General features: G+C 42.4%; 1 long non-coding RNA gene across 1 annotated transcript in view; it reads left to right on the top strand.

Annotated features, from left to right (window-relative positions):
- LOC116441318 overlaps window positions 1–25,710 on the top strand; it is a 130,947-nt gene that overhangs the window by 22,838 nt on the left and 82,399 nt on the right. The window contains exons 4-5 of the long non-coding RNA XR_004239028.1: window positions 12,313–12,332; window positions 13,499–13,561. This is a non-coding gene — a long non-coding RNA (uncharacterized LOC116441318). The remainder of the gene's footprint in view (window positions 1–12,312; window positions 12,333–13,498; window positions 13,562–25,710) is intronic.

Here is a 25,710-nt window from a genome sequence, read left to right as displayed (position 1 = left end):
ATGCTTTGACATAGCATTGGCTTGTCTCGAAATTGTCACACACCTTGGTGACTGTGACTCTTGGGGGATGACAGCAGTATAAGTTGTGTAGAATTCCCTGTGATGCTGCTGATGGATCACAGTGTGTCATGTCTGCGGTGCTTCACACAGGAGAGCACAGTCAGGGGACTTGGGAAGAGCAATGTGAACATTTTTGTTGTTTGTTTTCAAGAAGCTGGATGCCAGATCTGAAGCATCCCAGGTCAGAGCCAGCTCACCCTGGCTGGGGAGTGCCTCCATGCCCACGCTGCCTGTGTGCCAGAGTGCTGCTCTGCCCTGCCTGGGGTGCCCCTGTAAGGCACTGGGGGTGTGGGCACAGAGAAGGGGAAAGGACAGGGTAAGTAAGAGGAACATACAGAATGAAGCCCCACTGCACCTCTTTTTTTTGCTTTCACTTTTGCTAGTGGTTGCAAGTTAAAGCTGCCTATTCACATCACCCCTCTGTCCTCACAATTTTTAACTTAGGCCAGGGCTGGAGAGCAGAGTGTGATCTGGTATTTTTTCTTGTTGCACTTGGAATGTTCTAATTAGTATGTTTATTGTCACTTTATACTCAATACCAAAGAGAGGTAGGAGATTATCTTGAAATGCCTGTTTTGAAGTAATAACATTCTTCTTCTGCAGTTGCCCATGGTGAACTCTATTAAGGGTGGCATAGAATAAAACTTTTCAGGACACTCATTTGGGGATACTTGTATCTCAGCAGCACTGAGAGAGGCAAATCAAATGTTTGCAGTGACTGGGGAAGGCACAAAGAGCAAAATTGAAAATGTCACTATGCCAGTGTATAGATCTGTGATTCACACATGCTTTGATTACCGTGTGCTGTACCCCTCATTTCTAAAGGGTATATTAAAGCTGGAAAAGGTTCAGAGAAGGGCAGCGAGTATGAAAGTGTTACCATAGATATGGAATAGCTTCTGTGCAAGGAGTGACTCAGAAGACTGTGTCTTTTCAGTGTGGAAGAGAGAAGAGATAGGTACATAATGGCTGGGTAACTGTCTGGGTTGCCTGGGTCCTGCTGGTGGTACACGAAGCTTGAATCTGCCAGCCCTGGCTGAAGTACGGACTTGATTTCCTTCCCTCCTTCCCTCCTTCCCTCCTTCCCTCCTTCCCCCTCTGTGCTGAGGTGTCACAGGACACTCTGAAGTACTGCCTAGGTGCTGGAGCAGCTTGAGTCCAGTTCCTGTGTTTGCAGAACTCCTGTAAAAGTGCAAGGCCTCCTGCTGTTACAGCGTGTCCTATGGCTGCTCGGACAGGGAGGTTATGGATATGAATTGCTGGCACGTCTGGAGGCAACACAACCATTTGCTTTTTTCCCCTGCCAGTTCTTTTCCTTTTCTTGTATTAAATTGTGCTGATAAGTCCCTGCAGGCAATTACACCTGTATGTGGCCAGTGTAAACAAAGTGGAAGGTCAGTGAGGTGGAACATAAGGTCAGCTGAGACAGAGGTATTTTTTCTGCATCTTACAGGTATTATTGCCTCTGGTTCACAAGGGAGATTGATTCATGCTGTAATCAGCAGTGAGCTCCTCCTTGCATTCCATTACCAGTCCTTCACAGCAATGATTTTCTTGCTTATTTCTCTTTTTGTTACTACTATCTGCATTTTTTAGCTTATGACTGGGAATGCTGGAATCTTCAGAGGTCCATGACTGCTTTTGCTGCACGACCTGACCCTTAGAAGTGCTGAGACTTAGAAGCTGCTCTTGAGCCCAGTGGGAGGTTTTGTTGCCCATCATTTCTGAAATGATGTTACTTCCCAGAAGCTGTGATGCCTTCTGCCGCAGCAGCATGCTCTGTGTATTAAACAGCATTTTTCCTGCAGGGAATGTAGGTAGCAGTTACCCACAAACCTGCATCTCGTGGTGTAGCAGACATCATTTATTGCTTCAGTGGTCTGGTTGAAGGGTGCTGCTCTTACATCTACCCAGGCCCATGTTACAAACTTAGGAAATGTCTTGATTTTCCCTCAGTTTGAAGGATACATCTGTATTTTGGAGAAAGTATGGGCAAATGGCTCTGTAAAAATAAACAGCATGGGAAAGGATGCATAATGTGCAGGTAGGGTAAATCCATCTTTTTTACCCCACAGCCTTTGGGATGGTTGTAATTGTCACTGTCAGGATCCATTGCAGGGTTAATGCTCTGCTTAGGTCCTGCTCCATCCTGCTATGGCCAAATAACAAGAGAAGCATCTTAGACAGCAGAGTGTCCAACAAGACTGAAAGGCAGCTGGTCCCAGTGCTGCCCATTTGATCCCTGAGTAGCTGCACAGCTTAGGAACACCACACGCCTGCCATCAGGCACAAACAGCAGCCTGCAGTGTCCTGAGTGTCTCTTACTTTGCTTTTGACAGAGCAGCTGTCTTTTCTGCTGTCTGAAGAAAATAGCTTTTGCCCTGATTAATAAACATGCAGTGAAGCCACCTGAACATTTAAGGGGAATATCTTTTTTGCACTTCCCCACCTGCGTCCCTGCTGCTTAACAGCACTGAGCTGCATCCTGTCCTTCTGCTTCGCTGTGCATCTGAAACAGCTCTCCCTGGGTAGCTGCAACCTTCTCTCTTCTCAGCAGATGAATAAAACATCACGGCCTTACGTAAAAAGGCCTGCTGTGCTTTCTTAATCCTCTGCTTATTTATTTACTTATCTGCGACATGCGTCACTAATAGAATTTAAATGTTATATTCAAGACTCATGGTAGGAAGGTTTGGTTTTTTCCCCCTTGGTGACTGGCTCCTGAATACCACAGGGAAATATTACAGCATGTATTTTATTATTCAAGGAGATGCTGACGTAGAAGTTCCCTGATTCATCTTCCACCATTTCTCTGATGCTCAAGAAGTTTCTTGCCTGCAGCCAGTGTGATAAACCTTAGAGAGTTACTGTTACAATGCATGAGATTATACAAATACATTATTATAAACCAGTGATGTTTTTTGGGTAGATAACTTACCTCATGGTCTCTGTCAGAGTGAGTGAGTCTGTGCTCTTAGTCTTTGAAATGCTGAACACTGTTATTCAAAAGGAGAGTGCTTTTATTACCATTTTATTACCATTTTACCTCAGATGTGACGAATGAATCACAGTGGGTTTCTTAGGATGTGCTGGTTCTTGTCAACAAAAGCAAAACATGGTTCATCATGGCAAAGCTAGACTGACCCAAAAGCCTTAGTCTGTATTTAAGAGCAGGATGATTAATCCAGTAGGTAATTGATACATGTTTTAATGAGGGAGTATGGCTAATGTCAGGTGAAATCTCCTCTGGTTCCTGAATGCAGGAAGTATGTATGCTATTAATGGTTTGGGCTAGAGTATTTTGATGTTTGGCTGAAGGTTTGTAATTTTTTGGTGGAAATTTTCTCTCTTTTGCTGTCCAAATTTTATCACCAGCTCCACTTGACTCCTCTTTGATTGTGTCTATCATGACAAAATTCAGAGAATGAGCTTCTGATCTTATGGAAATCAATGAAAACATCCTGTTGCCTGCAAGGATACAGATGTTTCACTTGTATGCATCTCTGCATCTTACACCAAGTAATCACATATTTTGTTCAGCTATTTCCTGTAGTTTTCTTGTCCCTGGAGTTTTCCTGTTTCTTTGTCATTCTGCCCATTTGCTCTGTCCTAAAAGTAGGTTTATATATTTTATGGCATATCCTGTGTCTTTTCAGGGACATTCTAGTCCAGTTTTGTCCCAGATAGCATAAAATTTAGGTAGGAGATCCAGTTTCAAAAGCAACCTCAATTAGTAAAGGTCCAGGCTACACATGCTCCAACATGCAGGGAGGAGAAATCTTACTGAGACACACAGAGCTGAAAAAAAGTGATGACACTGTCCAGGTTTGGGTCTGACTCCTCAAGGCCTTCAAAAACATAGTTTTTGTTGCTTTTGGTACTGTAAAAAATGTGTGTTTGTGTATGTGAGTGTGTATATATCTATATGGCAAAAGGCAGGTTTTGGCCCTAAATATGTAAAGGTCATTTACCAAAAGGATGGTGTTAACTTCTTTTGGAAATGCAGGCATGAGCCAACACAGGAGGGACAAAGCAGAGCAGCTGGTGGCTAGGCTGAGGGATCTTGCCTTGCTTCTGAAGTCATTTGGACACAGAGGAAGATTCCCAGATCCCTGTACCAGCATTAGGGCAGAGGCAATTGGAGCACAGCCCTTTTTGCTGGGTGCACGCCTTGCTCTTTTTGTACTTACCAAGTTGTGGGGTTTAATGGTGTCAGACTTTGAAAACACTTGGCTTGGCAATGTGTGTTTGTAAGCTGTGGAGATGTTTAAACTGAGGCCAAGCAAAGTGCAACGAGAGGTTTTGTTGGACCAGCTCTGATTTGATAAGGAGAATGAGATGACTAAGCATGTGCTAAGCTTTAATGCTACTCAGTGCATCATCATTTCAGTTGTGTCAATGTTTCCATTATAAATACCTCTTCTCAGGGAACTCAGCTGCACATCTCATTTGGGGCTGGAAAATTCCATTTAGAGAATGCTATTAATTATTTAAAAATACACATTTGCTTTCTAGGTCAAGATTTTCAAAGTAGAAATGTGCAGTACTCGGCAGGAGACAATTCAGAGGCCTGGTTTTCAGGTGGTCACTAATGAGAAAAATAATCCTCCCTTTCTGCCCATCCCATTTTCAGATGCAGCTGCTCTAGTTAAGTTTTTGGAGTATTCAAAACTGTGTTCTATTTTTTATCCCTCTCTTACTTCTTGATGATGACAACCAGAAGCTTGAGAGGGGTGGGTTGATTTACTTGTCATTAAGAAATAAAAGGCCTAAGATCAGAATGTGGCTTGGAGTAATATTTGAACTTCCTGTATAAAATAAATGGAGATCACTCTCTTGTGCCTTGTGCTGCTGTTTGCCACTTCTGCCTGACTGTCCCAAGGCAGTGCTATCTGTTTTATTAGCTTTGTCCACTTGACATGAGTTCTGCCAAAGACCAGGGCCTCCCAAGTCTCATCCAGGGTGGTCAAGGCTTGTGCTGTTCTTCCAGAACTGTGTGCATGTCCATGTGCTCCCTCACAAAGAGGTGACTGCCCACAGACAGCACTGCCAGCGCCGAGGTTTAGTACCTTCTCACCTCTTTGTGTTCCAGACCGAAAGGACAAGCCCAAGAAAGGAGGGGAATTGCATAAGCACTTGCTTCTGGCAGCACAGCAGGTAGCTGGGCACATGGCAGGCATTGCTAAATACCAGTGTCTGGTCAAACCATTACAGCTGGTTAGTTTACCACGCTGTATGTAACTGGAGAATCATTTCACTGGCTGTGGGTGAGCAGGAAACCCCCTGGCAGACAGTGGCACTGTGGGATAAGCTACAAAGAACTCAGTGGAACTGATTTTATGACATGCATCGCATATTTTTCCCAAGCAGCAGAGAGGGGCTGTAATCCCAAACCACCAGAAACAGCCCAGGCAGTGTTTCTTTGTGTGCAGCAGAAGCAGATTAGCAGATGGCATTTTCTGTACTTAATCTACAAAACGCATTGAAAATTCAGAAACAGATCTATGTGCCTTTAAAAAGACAATATTGTGCCTGGTAAAGTGTCTGTCTCTTTGCCCAATGGCGTTTGTTTAAAAGAAGGTGCTAGAAGAAGTCATTAGTCAATATTTTTAGGAACAGCCTTCCACAGCCCCATCCAAAAGTTCAATATACTACAAAAAGTTCTTCTTCAGGGTAGCTGTAAAAGAAATATTTGCAGCTTGACAGATAAGTCTGTAGGATGCTATTTTGCAGTGGGCTTTGAGACCAGAGTAGCAGTGTGCTAGTTTGTATATCCCATACTGTGAACTCGATGCCCAAGCACTGACACACAGCTGTCTCCCTGGTTTTTTATGGCTTTAACAGGCTACTGTAAAACTAGCAGTGAGATTTTATCAATTCTGATAAAAATAACACATGGGGTTTTGCAGTGTGCTTTTCTTGTCTCCAGTGTGCATTCTGGAAATCTGTAGCAGTATCCTTTGAGAATTGTGGTCAGTAGCCTCAGGTGAGGCTGCTAAAAGTAAAAGATGGGTACTGTATGATTTGTTTCTTGGGCAGTAGCTGAATTAGATTGATACCTTTTCCAAATCTAGAGATTTCCTGTAGTTCAAGATAACACCTAACAGAAAATGCAACGTATTGCTCATCATGGGTGATGTGTTATGTTAAGCGCTGTGCCAGGGAAGTGCAGGATGTCACTCCTTGGAATGGCAAGGGACTGATAGGCAAGACTTGCCTCAGCTTAAGAGCCAAGAGGAAGCTTGAGTCAAGACAGCTGAGGGAAACCCCATGCATAAGGGAAGAGGAGTAAAGTCAGCTCCAAGGAGGTGGGAAATGCTGCTGTCAATGGGAACAGGTCAGTGTGCTGAGAAGTCCTGGGATCAAAACCACTTTCTTCTGCTCTTGGTGCCTTTGACTCTCAGTCACACAAAATGGTGAAGAACACAATGTAAAATACTGTTGGGGTTTATAATGTTGTTAGTGTGTAGACTAGAATTGTTGCTAGAGTTTATTGTCTCAAATAGCAAAAAAACCCATTTGAAGCAGAATCATGAAGCTAACACTATCTAAACCCTTATGAGCTTGTCTCTCCTAAATTTGAAATAGCATTTCTCATTTTGACTTGCAGTCTATGCAGGGCACTTCTTCAGTTATTCCTGAGAATAATTATCTATATTTAGGAGGCAAGTCTGATTTTCCTCTGAAATAGGAACTGGTTTTGGAATTGGCATGGCGAGTCTCTGACATTTTGCTTCAAGGGCATTCCAGTCTCAGTTTTTCCAGATGTAACCCAATGCACTTAGAGCTGGAGAAAATTTATTTTTATCTTTAGTACCAGAGGTTTAGCTAGTCAATGCAGGTTTCAAATTGCTTTACTCTCACAAATGTTCAGCAGGACTTGATGGCTTGAATTCTCCTCATTTTGATTTTGGTGGGTTGTTCTTTAACTCAGCAACATAATGAAAATGGTCAGCTGCTTGATGATTTTTCTTCAGATGACCAGTTTGGGATTAGTCCTATAAGATTAAGAAAGAGTATTCTTATGCTATAAATCATATAAAGAAAAGAAGTCTTTGTGGTGCTAGGCCCATGTGTGCATTGAAAATTGTCAACATACATTATATGTTTTATTGCTTAGATAAATGCTTTATTTAGGACTGAAACATGGTTCTTGTGTTTTGAGAGTGCATTTATTTAAGTGATGCATGTAGAGCTGTAACTCCTGACAGAGACTTTTGCCTAAGCAAGGCATCAGGGGAAGCAATTGCTGGACTGGGCAGTGAGCTGACCATACAAACCAAGATGAAGAACTGAATATGAAGTCTCTTTTATTCTCTTTCTCAGAAAGTGGATGAGAGGTAATACTATGTGACATTGGTGTCTGAAGCAGTGGAGCTGGAACTGAAATTCAACAGAGGCAAATGCAGGGTCCTGCACCTGTGGAGGAACAGCCCCATGTGCAGGCTGGGGGCCAACCTGCCGAGAAGCAGCTCTGTGGAGAGGGACCTGGGGGTCCTGGTGGACAACAAGGGCCAGCAGTGCCCGTGTGGCCAAGAAAGCCAAAGGTATCCTGATGTGCATTAGGAAGAGCATTGCCAGCAGGTCAAGGGAGGTGATCTTGCCCCTCTGCTCAGCGCGGTGAGACACATCTGGAGTGCTGTGTCCAGTTCTGGGCTCCTCAGGGCTAGAGAGTTGCTGGAACAGGTCTAGTGGGGGGCTATGAAGCTGATTAAGGGAATGGAGCTTCTCCCTTCTGAGGAAAGGCTGAGGGAGCTGGGCCTGTTCAGCCTCAAGAAGAGATGATGGAGAGGGGGCCTTACCAATGTCTGTCAGTATCCGAAGGGAGGGTGCCAAGAGGAAGGATCCAGGCTGTTCTCTTACCAAGCAATAGGACAGGAGGCCACAGGCAGAAATTGATGCACAGGAAGTTTCACTTGAATATAAGGAAGAACATCTTTACTGTGCAGGTGACCGACCATGCCCTGGGACAGGTTGTTCAGAGAGGCTGTGGAGTCTCCCTCACAGAAGATATTCAAAAACCTGAACACAATCCTGTGCCCTGTGCTCTGGGATGACCCTGCTTGAGCAGGGAGGTTCAGCCAGATGACCCATTGTGGTCCGTTCCACCCTGAGCCCTTTTGTGATTTTGTGTGATTTTTGTGACTGAGCAAACCAAGACCATGGGCATATAAGGTGGTGTTCCTATGGTTTTGACTTGGCTGCTGAAGCGGATAACTAACTTCTCCAGAGAGCTGGGAGCTCTGGGATTGCCTCTGATGGGCTTGCAATGCTGGAGAGGTTTTAGGAAGAGAAAAAGGCGACCCTAAGGAATTGTCTCCAGAGAGCAAGGTGGTCACTGTACCCCAAGAAAGGCTAAAACAACCCCAAATGCTCAGGTCTTAGCAAACTTCATCTAGGAGACAAGTGGGAATGGTGGAGTCCTGATCTTGTCATTCAAGAATAAAGACAGCACAAAGGGTAGGCAGAAAAATACCCAAACTGTGGGCAGCAGAGTGAGAGGTGTTGGAAACAATCCAGTTTTATTTTAAACGCAAGGAGAATGCCCCAGGGAAAGTAGCACAGAGCACCAGGGTCTCTTCCAGTGCTGTGTGGCCCCAGCAGCACTAATAAACAGTGACCATGGGCTGGCAAGGTGTGACCAAGGACAGTAGCCACCCTACAGGATGGAGAAGTGGCAGTGCTCTACAGACCACTTCGTGCACAGACCCCCATAGGGATCATCCACAGGATTCCAAGGGGGAAAGGCTTTTGGGAAGAGCTAAGAAAATCTCCAGTTTGCAAAGTTTTGCAAATTACTGGATCTATTCAGTGTCTTATTTCCCTTCTGTTTAATGAAGGGAAAGATGCACATTATTTTGGCATATTCTTGTCACATGTTTTTGATAGATATAATATGAATCTTAAAAGATGACTGTAAAGGGAAGGGAGATTAGAAAAATGAGCTGGGAATTAATTCTGGGTTCTGTTTCTGCTTCTGCCACTGGCTTTCTACATGACCCCAAATGAATAATTACATATGTAATTTCCATAAAAATAAGAAGGAGAATCCAGACCCTCATTGCTCAGACTAATGTGGGAGTAATGCTGTCCTTCCACACTATTTAGCTTAGTCATTCCTCAGGGCAGGCAGGGGCCATCTCACAGAATATGTTTGTCAACGCTGCTCTTGTGTGTTTTTACTGTGCTGGATGTGGTCTGGAGGCTGCAGAGCACGCTGCAATAAAAATAAACCTTTATTAATAATAAAAAGGAGTTCTGCTGCAACCAAAGAATTCATTAAGGATTAAGCTGGTATTAGTGGAGAGGGTGTGTCTGTGCTTTATGTGCATTATTCATGGAGACCCTCTCCCCAGAAATACACTGTAATTATTCCTAACTTTTCTCAGAGGTTTGTTTTGCTGTCTTGTGATAAAATCTCAAGGTCATGAAGGAGACACTTTTAGTGATGCTCGTACAGTTGACATTGTAAAATTTTATTTCTGAGTGAGGTGGTGCTAGTGGAAAGGGTGATAAATTTTAATTTCTATTAAATGCTGGTGCACTGGCTATAACTGTCGAGTAGCACCTGCACAGCACTGTTGACAGGCTTGCTAATGGATTAAAGGGAGCTGATGTCATGGTAGCTACAGAATGGAGATGCAAGCAGAACATGTAGTTTTCTTGTCCAGTACGGGAGTGCAGACCAATTGCCAAAAATTCTGAAGAAATCTGAACAGTTCATCAGTCTGATCATGTTTCACACACATTTTTCAGCTTCAGGAGTTTAGGGCCAGATCCAGTGAAGAATAAAAGGAGTGTGACAGCTGATGGCTGCATCAGAGGTGCCCAGGCAGGTGTGTAAAGGTAAACCCAGAGGAAACAGTCATGGAAAACAAGAGCAAATAAGATTTCAAGGAAAAGAGTGCAGCTGGAGGTGTGTTGGGAGGTGGGCAGCTCGAGGAAGGTAAAAATGAGCTGCAAGTTGTGAGCTTTGAGACAGGGAGTGAGTGACTTCCATGACCTGTTTCAACACAGCCCAAGTAGTGGGAGCTGCCATGATGCACTTCCAGGACAGAAGCTCCAGGGAGCTGCAAGTGTAGATGCTGTGTCTTTTTAACAACAAAAAACTGTTTAGGTTTTTTTTGGTGGGTTTGCTTTGGTTTATGCTGTGTGGCCCTCTCACCTTGTACGTTTTTTTTTTCCTCCTTAATTCAGTAATGCATAGAAAGTAATTAAACTCCCTTGCAAAGAAGCACAGGACTTGGAGATGCAGGACTTTGGTTTCACTGGCTGTGATAAATTCTTTTGTGACCTGGGCCAAATGATTTTTTGGGGTGTGTGCCCTATCTTGCTTTTGGGGATAACAACATGACTTAGGTTTCTGGAGCAGGTTAAACATTGGTATTTGGGACATATTGTACTAATGATACGTGAGTGCTTTCCCAACAAACTTTAATTCTCTTAGATTTCAACTATCCATTCTTTAATGGCCAAAAGGCTGTCTGAGAAGCATTATGATGCTCATTTGTACCACTTGACAAATCACAGTGTTTGGGTTTTCTGTTAATAAGAGAGAAAAAAATGTATGTCTGTCAGATGATTGTGGTGCTTAGATAATCTCTTCCTTTGCTGTTTTTCAGCGCAGTGTTATAATTAGTCCTTCGCATTTTTCTCATTTAATTCATCCCTCACTGCATGCATCTTATCATGCACCAGAAGCAAGTTGAACTATTAATTAATTTGAGCCATTTCAGAGAGCTGAAGGAACTCATTTAACTGTCTTTTCCCTTTGAATTCAGAGACCAAGCAGATAGTACCTGCTTGCTGCCTTCAAGTGAGAGCAGTTTCTGGCAAAATTCTTCACCTCAAGTGAACTTGCAGACATGTAATTTCTTGACTGGCATCTGCCATTTAATACCTAAATTCCCCATCTAGAAATGCAGAAGACTTCACTATGTTATTACCGCCGGCCTGGGCCCTAGGGTACATCACCGTGTCCCGCAGCCATAGGGAGGAGGAGGAGAGAAGATCCAGCAGGCAGGAATCGTGCAGCAAGATTGATTGATTTAATTATTTTACAAACTCTTTTATAGACTTTTTTCTTCATAGTCTAATTGGACAAAGGACCAGCAACCCCTTGGGGGTGATTGGCCAAAATCCTAAAACATCCATTGTCAAAATATTTATCTACTATACCATAAACAAGACTTTCCAAGGTTGCAGGTGGCTTGGTTGTTTACATTCCCTGCTGCCTCTTCTGTGTGAGAGAAAAGTCTCTCATGGACTTAGAAAATAGCAAGAAAATCCTTGCTAGCAGCATTTTTCTATCTACACTATGTATCCTGGATTGTGTATGGATTAGCATCTGTGTCTCTGGATTCTACTTATACTCCCTTAACATGTTTTATAATTCACATATGGACATACAGTGTTTTTAAAAAACAACCATCAACCTCCTAAATAGTGTATTTTATTGTAATTTCTTTATTTGGTGCTGAGTACTTCTTACAAGCATTTCTGTGGACATGCAAAGAATACCTGCTGTTCCTTGCAAGATGGGTTTTTAATCCTGCCTGCATTATGGATAAAATCCTTGTTTCAGTCAGGAAAACATCCTGCTGCATATATTGGCCTCAGCACCAAATACTGGGTTACAAACAATCAATGCAGTATGGGAAACAGAGGTGTAATATGATTTTTCAAAGGTGTGATATGAATCTTCAAACCAAGGCAAAATTGACATTCTGTAATCTGACATGTTAAAGCTAGATCATCAGGAATTAATGAAAACCTAAAAATGAGGAGGGGAAACTTTGAAAGACATTCAGATACATCGCAGAAAATCCAGGTACCAATTCTTCTGTCTTCCTTCTCAGATCTGAAGGCACACTCAGCTCACTTGGCCTTCACTCTGGTCTAAAACAAGTGTACTCCTAGCTGGCTATCAGAGCCATGCCAGTGCCAGTGTAACCTCTCCCCTTGTTTTTATACCATCATAAAGAGCTGCAAGGTAAAAGGCACTGGACACTTTCCCCATGTTAGTACTCATTTGGTTTTCCACTTCTATTTTTATCTGTGGCCAGTTTCTCATGGCTGTTATATCCAACTTGACAAGTGCTGACATTCTTCTCCCATTCTTCAGACAATGCTGTGAATGTATTTATGTAACTGTCTCTCCTGCTCTGTGTCTTATTTTATGGTTTGATGGATGGGACAATTTCAAAATTATGGGATCCACAGTAATGCTGCTTTTGTTGCCATTTTTTTCAGGTCTCCCCGAAAAATTGCAGGTGAGTGTTTTGTAATCAAAATGCTTTGGAAATTCTGTTGACTGATCAATTTTAAACAATTTGATTATTGCTAAATTCTGTGAGACTCCAGTGAAGTTAAAAGCAATGGAGAGTGTATTGCTATTGGAGTGGCTTTGTGTTCAGCATGATTTGCATCACACTTGACTACTTTTCAAATATGTCATGTAAAAAATACTCTTGCAAATTTCTGATTCCTCCTTCCATGCTCTGGGAAGTAAATAAAGATGAATCTCACGTGCCTTGTGCTGGTGCTCAGTGCTACCCATGAGCTCGTTGTCTAGAAGAATTTTGGGCCCAAGTGTCAAAATCATCATATCTGCAGAAATTTACAGGGCCACTGGGAATTTTTACCTGTTCTGATAATTCTCATGGCTTGTAGCAGAACTGTTCACTGAGCCCTGCACTGCAAGGATAAGGTGTCCTGTGTGTTTGGGAGTACAAAAGTGTTTGTCCAGGGAGCTCGCAGCGTGGCAGGCAACATAAAAGCCATAATAAAACCACCCTTCCACCATATTTTGTTCCTCCTCAGTTATTTTTTACTGTCAGAATGAAATGTGGTGTCATAAAGTGGATCTAACACTGTAAATGAGGTTCAAACACCACACAATGACTTCTCTCGATTCATACATTACACTCTCATTAAAACAATCTGATGCAGCACTTGCATATGCTGGGCAGGTTTGCTAAAGGTGGATATTTACAGTCCCTGCATTACTCCTCCTTTGCTGCTGCAATAAAATAAAATGCAATTACTTTAGCAGTCCTTGTATCCTGAAGAAGCCATTAAATGTTAACTAAAATAGTTTCTTTGCTGTCTTTAATACAGGTTTGGAATAGTTTTGCTAAGGGAAGAATGTTATTTTTTCCTCAGAGCTGTGGTTATGTCTAAATAAAAACACTAAATATGATCATCCTTTAATTTGTGTACCAGACTCAGTTTGAAATTGAAAGGATGGAACTTCTTTTGATGGGAAGAAACAGCAAGTGCCTGGTCCTGAAACTGGGTGTTGCTGAACTCTAGGAAAGGGTTGTACATGGACATAGAGTTGAATTTTGCAGCTCAAACCTTCTTTATTCTGTACAGAGCTTCCTAACTAATCTGATGGTCAGCTTCTCAAAAATGTTCATCATTTGCTTTTGTACAGGCCTTCATTTGGAACTGTGAATGTGCAGTAAAGAGCTTGACTGAGTCATTTGAGAAACCAAATGTAAGTCCTTTAATCTTATATTCCAAACTTTGCCTCCCCCTTCTCCTCTGAACTCTTTGTCAGCTGCTCAAATGAAGTTTAAAGTCAGGGAGGGCTTTGTGGATGTGAGTGAAAGGTCTGGATTCTAAAACACCTATGCAGGCTTAGAGCAGAGTTTAATCTCTTCATCAAGGACTCTGAATTTGACTTGCCTTATTTTTCTGGACTTTTTATTAAAAGAGCAGGTGTAATTTTTCCTTCTGTAGCACCCCATATGAGGAGAAACTCAACTCATAAATAAGAAGGGAGAAATGCCAATGTATCAGTGCAAAACAAAACCTGAAGAGCTGTGTCTGTGCTTTGCAAAAGTAGCAGATGCCTTGTGAGTGTGGAGCCCAGTCTTGCACTTCTTTGGCATTCAACACCTGCCACTGTACTCTGGGAATGATTATGCTGCACTTTCAGATGCAGGAAACCTTTCAGGCTGCCTCTGTGATAGCGCCAATCAAGTGATAAATATTCCATGCTGAAAATACTGTAGGTGCTTCTCATTCACCTTGCTTGCAGGAAGCAGATGGGGTAGTTAGCGTGGGTCTGGCACCTCTCTCTCCTTCTCATCAGCACCTTGTAGTTTTCAACAGCTGCCAAAATAGTAAAAAGGTGAAAAGCTTCATCAGAAAGAGTGAAATCGATAGGGTTGAGAGGCTGATACAGGAGTCCTCTCTATGACCATTAAATTAATTGATCAAAGTGGCCATAAAACAACAGTAGGAACAAGCCCTGCTTCTAACTTACTTGTGGCCTGACCCATTGGTGTAAATTCTCTGCTTGCAGCTGCAGCACATGGCTGGGCAGTTGTATTGTTTCCACAGGTGCAGTGAGGCTGTTCTATTACTGCACCAAGCTGCCTGGCAGGGCCTCCAGCTTGATCATGGCAAGGCAAGCTGCAGTGCCTGGAGTCTGCTATTCTGTTACCAGGCAGCTGGAGAAGGGCTTATAAGCTAAAAGCTTACAGTCAGTGAAGGGAACAGCAATTCTGGGCTAAGATCGTTTGCTTCATTCCTATTAACATTGTCATCTTCAATCCTGATGGTTTTTTAAATTCTGCATTGCTTTTTCTCCTATCACTTATTCTGGTATCTTCCTTTAATTAGTGATAAAGGACAAACTAACTTCCCACTGGTTGCCTGCTTTCATTGATTGCACTGTACTTGCCAGAACTTGCAGCTGTGCTGCCTTTAGCCTGGGCTGAGAGGGAAACTCCCTGTGCCGAAGGGGACTGTGGGCTCAGGTGAATCCCACCTGTGCCACTACTGCAGAAGGATAGAGCTGGAAATACGTTCAGCATGTGTAGAACCTAATTTAAGGAAGTGTGTTGAAATAGTTTTTGAATATGGTCTGGTTTCTTTTCCTAGAGCATTGCTGAGGAGGTATTATCTGAGACACTTCACTCCTACAGTCACAGTGTGGTTTCAGGAATGGGATTAAATGACTCACTGTGGCCTTCCTTCCCCTTTCTCTTTCTCTTCTTCTCCCCCTTCCCATTTGCTCTCCCCTTCGCCTTTCCCCTCCCCTTCCTCTTCTCCTTCTCCTTCACTTCCCCTCCCTGTACAATTAATCATCAGTTTATTACTATGATGCATAATAACTGTGCTCTGAAAAATGGAAAAAAAATCATGTGGAAAATACTAAAATTACTGGGAAGTGCTAAAAAAAATTTAACAATTGAAACTACAAATCTAACATTGAATTTCTAAGGTTTATTCCTAAGATAAAAATTGTCTTTATAAACTATTTCCAAATGATGAGTTCTTCATCTATCACACTGAGCTGTGAAACCATTTGGGAGGCTTGGAATGTGAAAGGTAGAAAACAGCTCCTTTGGGGCAAAGTAATCCTGTTGTACTGCTGCAGTCCCCCATCATGGATGGAGGAGGAAAGTCATCCCATCACCCACTTTTTCAAATGGTCTAGAATAGATGTGTGAGTAGGTTCAAATTCTTCACAAACATCTGCAAAACTTGAGAAATAATTTGTGTTAAGGTGCTGATAAGTTTTGTCTCTCATCCACCTGACTGACAGCTGATCACAGAAAAAATACAACAACTTTCCACAGTCCAAGACATGGATAGCCATGACAGGGAAAAGATCCATAAAGGAGTTTTGCAATATATTAGTCATGTATTGGAATTACTCTGCAGTCTCATGAGAGGTTTTGCCTGAAGCACAGAGTTCAGTGGGTGATAAACTCCCAGCAATTTAATTGGAGCTGGTTAAAACACACTTGGAGCAAGGCTCAGGATGCTGCTTCTGCTGAGATGTAGTTCTTGCACAAAGCTAAAGTTTGCATGTATTCTCTCTAGTGTATAACTGGAAAGAATTCTAGAAGTTTTTTCCCTTCCTCCCACTCTTTCTGTATCTAAGTTTCTGTGTGCCAGCTAGTGTGGCAGGGACAAGAACATGATGAGAGAAGATCTCAGCGTGGTAAGCTTTGCGTGTTGAGGTTTGTTTAACAGCTGGGATTGCCTTATATTGTGAGTCATGGACATGAAAAGTGAAAGGAGACTGCCCTTCCAGAACCCTATGGAGTATAAGACTTGGAATATAATATCCTTTCTCTAGTAGTGTCAAAGTGATCCACTGGTCAAAGGAGGGATTTGCTCGGGTACAGTCAGACCCCAGAGTACATAGGCCAGTTCAGAGAATGGATTTTCTCTCTGTTTCCCTCCTGTATTTGCAGCACTGAGTGTTCCCCTTGCTGCCTGCTCAGAACATTTCTAAGCCAGATATTTCTTTTGAACTTCAGTATTTTCTCTCTGGAAGCCACCTGGGGTCAGGATGTTGAAATCGGCTGAACTAAAAAGTGTATACTTTTATAATGTTACATGCCTGAAAAAAAGCCAGTGAAATCCACTGGGCAGATCGCACATCCAAGACTGAAACCTGCAGCTTCTTGTTTCTTGTCAGCTTTTCCCAAAGTGTGGTGGTGCAAGAAGTATTTGGAGCATGAACCTAAAACCATGCAACCTAAAACAGCGTGGCTACCGCTTGGATGATGATGGCCATGAACAGTAGAGCTGATCTGATGCACTGCAGGTAGAGGAGCAGGTAAAACACACAGGCAACACCCCTGAGAGTCCTGAATTTCCCTGAATTTGATTTTGAAGTCAGGCTATGGGCACATCTATGAAAAGACTGATAAAAAATGCAAGATATAAAGGACATACTGAAACTTTCTGCAGTGCATCCTACAAATGAGCTTAAAAAGAGACATCCAAGTTGTCTTAAGCAAGAATTCCCAGTGGCCCTGCTCAGTGTAACTCCTCCATGGCCACAGTAATGTGGTGGAGTGCTCTGGATCCCTGTGGCATTCTCACACCTGCATGCTTGTTATTGTCTTCCATAAAAAGGGACAAAAGAGGAGTATTTTGAGGATGCCTTTTAAATGTCTCAGAGGATTTGGTGATAAAGACTTGCTAAACCTCAGAAGGGTGTTATTTCAGCACTGGTCTAAGCTGATCTGAGACCAGAATGCTCCTAAAAAGAAAGACTTGGTCTTGGTTTTTGTAAAATAACATTGGGGGTTCCTTGATCTTCCCTGTGTTGGAAGACTCTGCTGGATTCATGTTGTGGGTAGATCTGCTACTGTATTTTGACAGTTGTGCCTTTCCTGGGACCCTTTATTTGGAGATATATTCCACTTGTTTCCCTGACAATCAGGTTTTTAGTGATGTCTAACTGTACAAATGAAAAGAGTGGTGTTGTGGAAACAGAAACAGAGACCTGAAAAGAAGGCCATCCTAATCTTTGCTTAAAATCTAAATACTCTAGTCCCTCTTTTCTGCAGTAGTCTTTGCCTAGTGAAGATTATCCAGCATCAAGAGGATCTCTGCTAGGGCAGGAGAGATCAAAAAAATCCCACAAAATAGCAGAGAACAAATCTATCAATACTCTTCTTAGAGGAGGAGAACAAAATTAGAATGTCCTTTCAAATACAGCTAGACTTTCACTTAAACAGAAAAACTTTTCCCACATAAAGAATCTTCAGAGAGTTAGTTAAAATCTGCTGAGATAAAATATATACCACATCTCACTCTCCTCGAAAAGCCTTATTATGTTCATTCCCATTAACTCTCTCCTCAGGGTGTTTCGTATGTCTGCAGAACATATTATGGCCATTTGGTTCTGAATGGTTTTGCAGAACTGTCACTGAATTTAAGTCAGAAAATGTCCAATACTGTGAACAACATTTCAAAAACTATAACAAGACTGTTTCAGTAATATATAAGTCGCAGATAGAAATATCTCACCAACTCCCTGTCAGGCCAGGCAGAGTCAGAGCTTGAAGGAGAAGGTAAGACATATTTTATTTGATGTATTCTGATAGAGCCCTATCCAAGCGAAGCTCTGCCAACATTTTTGCTTTAATTTTGCATTGCAGAACCCTTCTGAAAGTTGCCTCACTGCTGTTCAGTCATTAATTTCTTTCCAATAGCAGCCCTTTCACCCTCAGAGAGTTGGAAAACTGGCACTGACTCTGCTCTGTGCATCGTTTTCATGTTACTTAACCTTGAAAATCTGTGTGGCAGCTTCCTCACAAGTAAAGACTATTCATATCCCTGAGGAAGGAGAACGGGTGATTCTTCTACCTAGAAAGTTCTAGAGGGTGAGGTAAAGCTTCTTCATGGATACCTGTAGTGGAAGAGTTAAAAGGCTTCATGCTTATTGACGCAGATGGCTTTTATATCTAAGTAGAAATCCTTTCATTTTGAAGTCCGGTTCTCTTGCAAAGCTGAACATTTTATCCATGAATTTCCTTCTGGACAAAGGAATGGTGAGCTCCTGTTTCTCAGGAAAATGAGCTGCTGGATTCATTATCGTCAGCTCTGTACAAAATGGTTTGCCAGACATTTCAAGCATGACGTAAAGTCCCTCCTGGCCCTGTTCTGCAGCCCTCACAGTGGGGGAAGATGAGCTTTTGAAAACAATTCAATTTTTATTCATTAACGTGTATAAAAATAGGAAATGTGATCCATCCCAAAGCAAACAGCCTGAGTGTACTGTGTTACCCAGCAAGAGTACAGGACAAAAGGGTAGAGATGCAAGACAGCAGAGCCATACAGCTTCAGAGCAAGGGTCACCTGCTCCAGCATCCTCTGCCAACAGCACCCACTGGCAGATGGTTGAAGGACAGGCATATGTAAGATTTTCTGCTGACTTTTTTATTTTTTCACATCCTTTTCCTCTTCAGTACATGTCTCAATTAAGTGTCTGGTCTTTTCTTGGACTCCTCTAAACTATTTGCAACAATAGCCTTCCTTAGCAAGTCTTTCCACACGCTGACCACCTGGTGCATGAAGAGCCATCTCCTTTACCTTACCTTGAGCCTGGCCCCCTTCTCCTTTCATTTTATGGCCTTAAATTTTTTATTAGCACAGATGGTGGGTAATTGATGCCTGTCTGTCTGATCCTTGCCACTTTTGATTAGTGGATCAGTGTCCTACTTCCACTAAAATGACCCCTTTCCAAACCAAAGGGAACACAGGAAAATCCTTCCATGTGTGGAAACCATTCTGTAGCTGTGGTCATTGTAGTTGCCTTTCTCTGAACTTTTTGGTTGTAAAACAGCCTTTCTCAGATGAGGGGACAAGAACCACAGGCTATATTGAAGATGCAGAAGAGACATAGATTCATACAATCACATAATTAGGTTTTCTGTGTTGTTCATTTGTCCTTGGTAATATGTATTTTATTTTCTTAGATTTTATTTTTGCTATTTCACCTCCTGTTGAGTTGATGTTTTAATGGAACTAGCATTAGGATATGCTAAAATATTGTTCCTGGATGATAATTGTCAGGTTTGAGTCCATCATTTTCCATGTGAAGTTAAGATTGTTTTTCTTCTATGTGCAGTATTACCTAAATTGTCATTCTTTCTCATATTGTCCTATCACCAAATCTTGCATGGCTCCTTAGCAATTCTGCCTAGGCTGCCCTCATTCTTACTGTCTTGAATAATTTTTTTATCAGCAGAAAACTTTTTCACCTTTTGCCATTTATTTATGAATGAATTGAATCTCAGCACAGTTCCCTGAGGAAATCAGCTGATGATCTCTCTCCGCTGTGAATGCTTACCCTTCATTTTTTGTCTTTTAACCAGCTATTTTTCTTTGAAAGGACTTTTCTCTTACTCCATAACCATGCAGCATTTGCATAGCTATGATTAAAAAGAGAAAAATCAGAGTAAATCATCACCAGAAGCAAAATTTCTGCAGATCAAAAAACCTCCAAGCAGAGCCAAGCTGAGCCCAAACAATAAACGCAGTCACACAGCAGTTGTAATCACTGTCCTCCCAACAGAATAATTTAAATTCACACAGCCTGATCTCAAGATGTGATTTGTCATCCAGCACTCCACACAGGGCATCCACTGGGCCATGCAATAAACTGCCAGGCATCTGCAAAGGGGCACAAATGCCTAGTTGCAAAGAAGAGAAGTGTGTGGGGTTTGCTGAGCTGTTTTGGTGGGAGAAGTTTGTATAGTATGGTTTTTTGTTGTATTTTTTTTTGTTGTTTATTTGGTGTTCTTTTATTGTTTGTGTTTGGATTTTTATCTTTAATTTATTTTAATTTATTTTTATTTTTATTGGTTTTGTTTGTTTGTTATGGTTTTCTTGTTTAGGTTTTTTTTTTTTTTTTTTTTTTTGTGTGTGTGTGTTGTTGTTTTTTCATTTCCCAAAACCATTGCTCTGCTTCAGATCTCTCGGTACCATCCTAAAGGCAAACGCTGAAGTCTGATCCTAATTCTGAAACACAAAAATTCTGCTGCCTCCTTTTTATAGCTCAAGGGATATTTCTTAATTGCCTTCCGTCTCTTCCAGCAGCCTGTCTCCTCCCTACATCCTGTCTTCTCTACCTGTTCTAGCAACCATTTTTTCCATACTGATCAGGGAGACTTATTAATCCAGAAGTTTCAGTCATCCACACAGTGTCACCCACAGAGTTTTAATTAATTTAATAAGAAGTTTAGTATTTTAATTTGGCATTGGGTCTGGCTCTAAGCCTTAAAAACTAGTAGGCAGCTAAGATCTAGTGGGGTTTCTATAATGAAGGAGATAAAAACTGGACGGACTTCCAGTTTTCTCGACCACAAAAGCTGTGTTCTACCGTCTAGGAAAAAATGGTTTGTGTTGAACTCCTGCAAAAGTGTTTGAATAGCTGCAAATCCTATAGAAATCATCAAGTAGAAAGATGCTGAAGACAATGTAAAATAAGGATCTATGATAAATATGCTGATGTTGTAATAAAAGAACAAAGCAGAGTGGTGGGATGAACTGGAGCAGTGGCCACAGTCTGCAGTGGAGGGCTGGGGAGGGTCTGGGGGAGCTTTTTACCCCCATGATGTGAAAGAAGAATGTGATTCCTGTGTATAGACCTTTAGAGTAACTATACCTAGACCATACATTGCTTGGAGTTTGTTGGTTGCCCAAGTAAGTGTGGAGATCTGAGCCTGACAAGGTGTGTTTTCCAAGCTTTAGCAGATGGTAAGCCAAGGCTATTCACTCCCTGTTTAACTGCTTCCCAGCAAAACTCAGCCTGTCTTGTATTTAGCAGAGCAGGGCTGTGTTCTTGCAGGTCTGTTGCTCAGGAGTTCAGGTGGGTAGAGCAGAAGGTGGACGTGTGCCCTGGTTTTGGTTGGATTAGTAAGATGTGGATGTGGCAGAGCTGGAAGTGGCAACCAGGCTGCCTCACTCATGCCTCACCTACAGTCAGGTGGACACCAAGCTCTCTCCATTCGGGTAAAGCCCTGCAAATCTGCAACCAGCTGGAGTTTGCTGGTAGGACAGACTTCTGCTCTGCTCAGTGAGCACCAGGCAGTATTTCTTGTCCAGATGGAGCTACAAATAATAGTTGTGTCAGTCCACTGGCTCTTTCTGCTGTTTATTTTGCTGGGGGAAGCACTGGAGTCTCAAAAGTGTTGACTCTTACAAGAGGAAGTACTGGGCATGCCCGTATGAATAAGTGAGCTGTAATTGTGTGCAAGTGCTTCTACTGGCTTCAAGCATATTTTTGCAGGTGCCCCATCTGGGGAAAAAAATGGCCACGAATGAGACCCTAAATCATGCTAAATATTGCAGACAGCATATCTGTATGAAGTATTTAAAGATTTTAAAAAAATTCCCGGATTCTGAATTTACAAAACACCATTTCCTCCATCTGCACTCTGTGCTCATCATTTTGTTACACAACCACTTCATTCCTTCACTGCTAATAGCTCCCTTTGAATACTGAAATGCCTCATTAGGATCTCTTATCCCAGGAATGAAATTCTTCCTCTGAGTCAGATAGGCAGTCCTTTATTTTTCCCATTGATTTTTCGTTAAATATATCAGTCTGGTTCTAAGTAATCAATAAAGCAGTGTGGAATGACTTCTGATCTTTGAAATCGTGTGGAGTAGATAGACCCTTTTGTTATAATGCCTTTATTTCATGAAATCTTGTGTTTAGTGGAAGCTCTTTGCGCTGGTTTAAGCATATGGCTACGCTGTTTGCTTTCGTCCAAAGACTTCTTCCTTTCTCTACAAGAGGGAATGGCAGTTCCAAACTCCTGGTTCTGACTGCAATATATCTTGGCAGACTCACCTCTAATGAGGGGGGTCACAATTGTGTCAAACAGCTGGATGGGTTGGCAAAGAGCTGGATTGATTTGCTGAATGAGTGTCAGTCAGTGGAGAAGTTAGAAAGAAAGCTCTGCCTCATACTTTGGCATGCTAGAGCTTCTGAGCTGTTAATAGGAGGTAAATAATCCCTGTTATGATGATATTGTCAGCTGTAAATTCATCTCCCTAATTGATCTGTTGAGCAGACTTCATGTTTCTAAATATGGATGTAAGTCACTTCCTTCTGCCTCACTGTTCAACAGTTTAAGTAATTGAATACAGCTGTTTTATTGCTCCCTTAATGAGTGAGTGGAAACCATGGATGGATTTCTCAGGGTATCAGCTCCCGGTTAAGTGCAATGTCTTTCGGGATCTGAAATGAAATAGTTATTTGGTAATGATTTGGTAATGGTAATGGATTTGGTAATGAAATAGTTATACCTTGTTGGTGAAGCTGCTGACAAAGGTGGGCCAGAAGACTCTCTCATTTACTGCTCACGGCTTTAAGGAGAGGTGAAGGGGCTCAGGTTATGGGTACGTCAGAAAACTGTTGCAAGGAAAGCTAAGGCCATCTTCAGTCCAGTGTGTTATAGCAGAGATGAGCAGTTTGCTTCAGTTTTAATTTCTGGATGTGTTTCTGATGTTTTATGATGCTACATAAGTTACTTAACCATCTATGCTAAAGCTGACAGAGAAGTATTAAGATGGCAAATCATTAACTAGAGTTTCAAGCAGATCTTGTACTATCACTGAAGAAATATGTCAGGGTATCGTAGACCAGTCTTTGCTGTGATGTAACTCAGGGACTACAGCTGCCTGACCTAAGTACCTGTTACCATGCAGTATCTAAGCTTGGGGGAACAATTAGCAGCCTTAGATCTGATGATGGGCAACCTAACAGGGCCATAAGGCTGTGGTCAGGGAACTGGTGCAGCTCCTTGGAGTGGCATTCTCTGTCCTTAATAAAAAGCCCTTCCACGAGAGCATTTTGCTTTTCCAGACCCAGGATTGATATTTCATGTATGAGTCAACAGCTGTTGAGCTGAACTTGAAGCACTCCAGCCTGTGCAAGCAAGCTGGCAGTAACATCATATTCCACAGGCAATGGAAGCAAAACAGCAGCGAGTTGGAGGCCTGGCAAAAGGGGAGAGTTGCTGCTGTGCAGCCCAAAATCAGAGGCCCAAAGTTACCATGTGCAGAAGTGTTTCTGCTGAGAACTCTGTAAGCCCTTACAAGTACATATGGCCTCAGCGTGCTGGACACGTGAAACACCCCATAATTAAAGTCAAGTGGATTCTTATGGCTGTTATCCAGTGCAAAAGAAAACCTTGGAGCCGGCTTCCCAGCTGACATAAAACAAATCTGGATGGGGTTATTGAAAGAAATGTGCATTGGATTCAGGGAATCAAATGCTGTCACTCAAATCCTGTCTTTGTGGGTGGCCATGTGGAAGCCAACCTGCTTCCCGCTTGGAGCTTTGATTAATGACCTCCACTTGCTGGCAATGGGGCAGCAACACTGGAGTCAATTGAGCTACACCAGTTTACACCTGATGGGGGTCAGGAGGGTGGTGATTGGTATATTTACTGCCTGCCTGGCAGGCATGAGAAGGGATATTTGTTGCATTTGCAGACGTGTGGAATATCATTTCTATGAGTGTTCAAGCATGATAACTTCTTCCTGTGTGCCAAAGCATGGAGGGCAGTGCCAAGGAGTGCTGCAGAAGCAGAGCTGGGAAGCTGATGTAATGCTGGTTGGTGAATGGACGGCATGGAGGGAAGAGAGAGAGGAATAGGAGCTACTTTCAAGGCAAGGAGTGAAGACTAACCTAAAGGAGAGGAAATACAGAGCAACAAGTGAAAAGAATGAGGGTAAGGAAACGGATGAGACTGAGATTAGGTCAAGTTGGTTGGGGTTTTGAGCAACCTGTGTTGCTTGTATGGAAGGTGCCCCTGCCCTTGGCAGAAGATTTGTAACTAGATGATTTTTAAGGTCCCTTCCAACCCAAACCATTCTATGATTCTGTGAGATGAGACTGGTTTGATGCTCTTGACTTTGCTATGTCACTAATCCTGTTACTGCACCTTCCTGCCATAAACATGCCTTGTCTCAACATGTCTGGGGTGGACAGAAAGGGATGGAGTGGCTTCCTGAAACTGTGCATGAATTCTTCTGTGTTAACCTGTTTTTACAGTGAAGTAACTATTGGAGCAAGTCAAGAAAAGGCCTTCAAATCCAGCTGACCTCAGCATGGTTGTTTGGATGTCCTCTGAGGGGACTGCAGAGGAGTGCTGGCATCCACCCATCTCATGCAGAGGGGTTATTTCTAAACTTGTCTATCAGTCTTATACATGAGAGGTTTTTTTCTTGCAGCCATGTCTAGGGTGCTTCAGAGAGGCCAGAAATGTAAGATGGTCCAGTGAACGAAGTACTTAAAAGTCTTAAGACTCACTAGTCTTAAAAGTTAGTGAGCTGTTTGGCATGGATAGGTAGTGAGCAAACATCTATTTTGCCTTTTTATAACCTTTACAATCTCTAGGCTGTGTTTATGTGACTGTCTTGCATTAGCCTGATGGGTGTTCTACTGTGCAGTGCCTCTCGTATTCCCCAAAACTCAGTATTTTTGGGAAACCTTCCCTGTAACTCTGGCTCTAGCTTGATGTGGCCAAGCAAAATCAGGGAAGCTTGTAAAAGGAACCTGACTTCAGCAGAGAATCCCTCTGGAGCCTATGAGCAAGTTTAAGTGTGAAGGTATTTCAGTGTGGTTGCAAATACGCAGAATGGACCTGGTTCATTTTAATTATACTGATAAAAACAGTTGTGCCTTAAAATGCTCTAACACTGAGATTTGATTTGTAGAAACAGGGCTTGCTAAAGCCACCTCCTCCCCTCATGGTGGCCGGCTGAGTTGTGAGGCAATTGCTGTTACCTACACAATGTGTAAATAAACTTGCTGCCCTGACTGTAAACCATGGCTCTTGGAGACTGAGCATTTCTGCAAGCTGTGAAAATGGCTTGGTCAGTTAGGAAATTTTTTGTGGTTTGTTTTCATGAACAGTAGCTGATATAAGGAAATAGTATTGACTTGTAGTTTAGAAAATCTGGATTTGGTAGGAAAGTTTGGAAAGACTGTTCTATCTGCCTGCTTAAGTCTGGGATCACTAAACAAAACAGACTTCCCTCCTTCCAGATAACATAATGCTGCCCCTTTTAAGCACTGTTGTAGCAGGATGACCCAGCTCCTTCTGAAGGTCTGCAGAACTGGATTTATCGTCCCCTCTCTGCTGCAGCAGCACTTAAAGTCTTTAGGGCTTATGTCAGCTTTGTGTTCATGTTGTGCCCCTTGGATCCCGAGTGAATATTTAGATGGTTAATACTAAAAAAAAGGTTCCTCCAATGAGAAAACGATGAAGTCACCATTGCATAAATAAATAGATCTCTTCTCTTGTGTTTCATGTTGGCCTTTGGCTTTCACTCATCGCTATGGTGTCTGAGTGCCTGGCAGTAGGA

This window comes from Corvus moneduloides, chromosome 3 (assembly GCF_009650955.1).
Source record: "Corvus moneduloides isolate bCorMon1 chromosome 3, bCorMon1.pri, whole genome shotgun sequence".
Lineage (NCBI taxonomy): Eukaryota > Metazoa > Chordata > Aves > Passeriformes > Corvidae > Corvus > Corvus moneduloides.
Note: the sequence above shows the minus strand (reverse complement) of the source record. Positions and strands in the feature narration are given on the sequence as shown.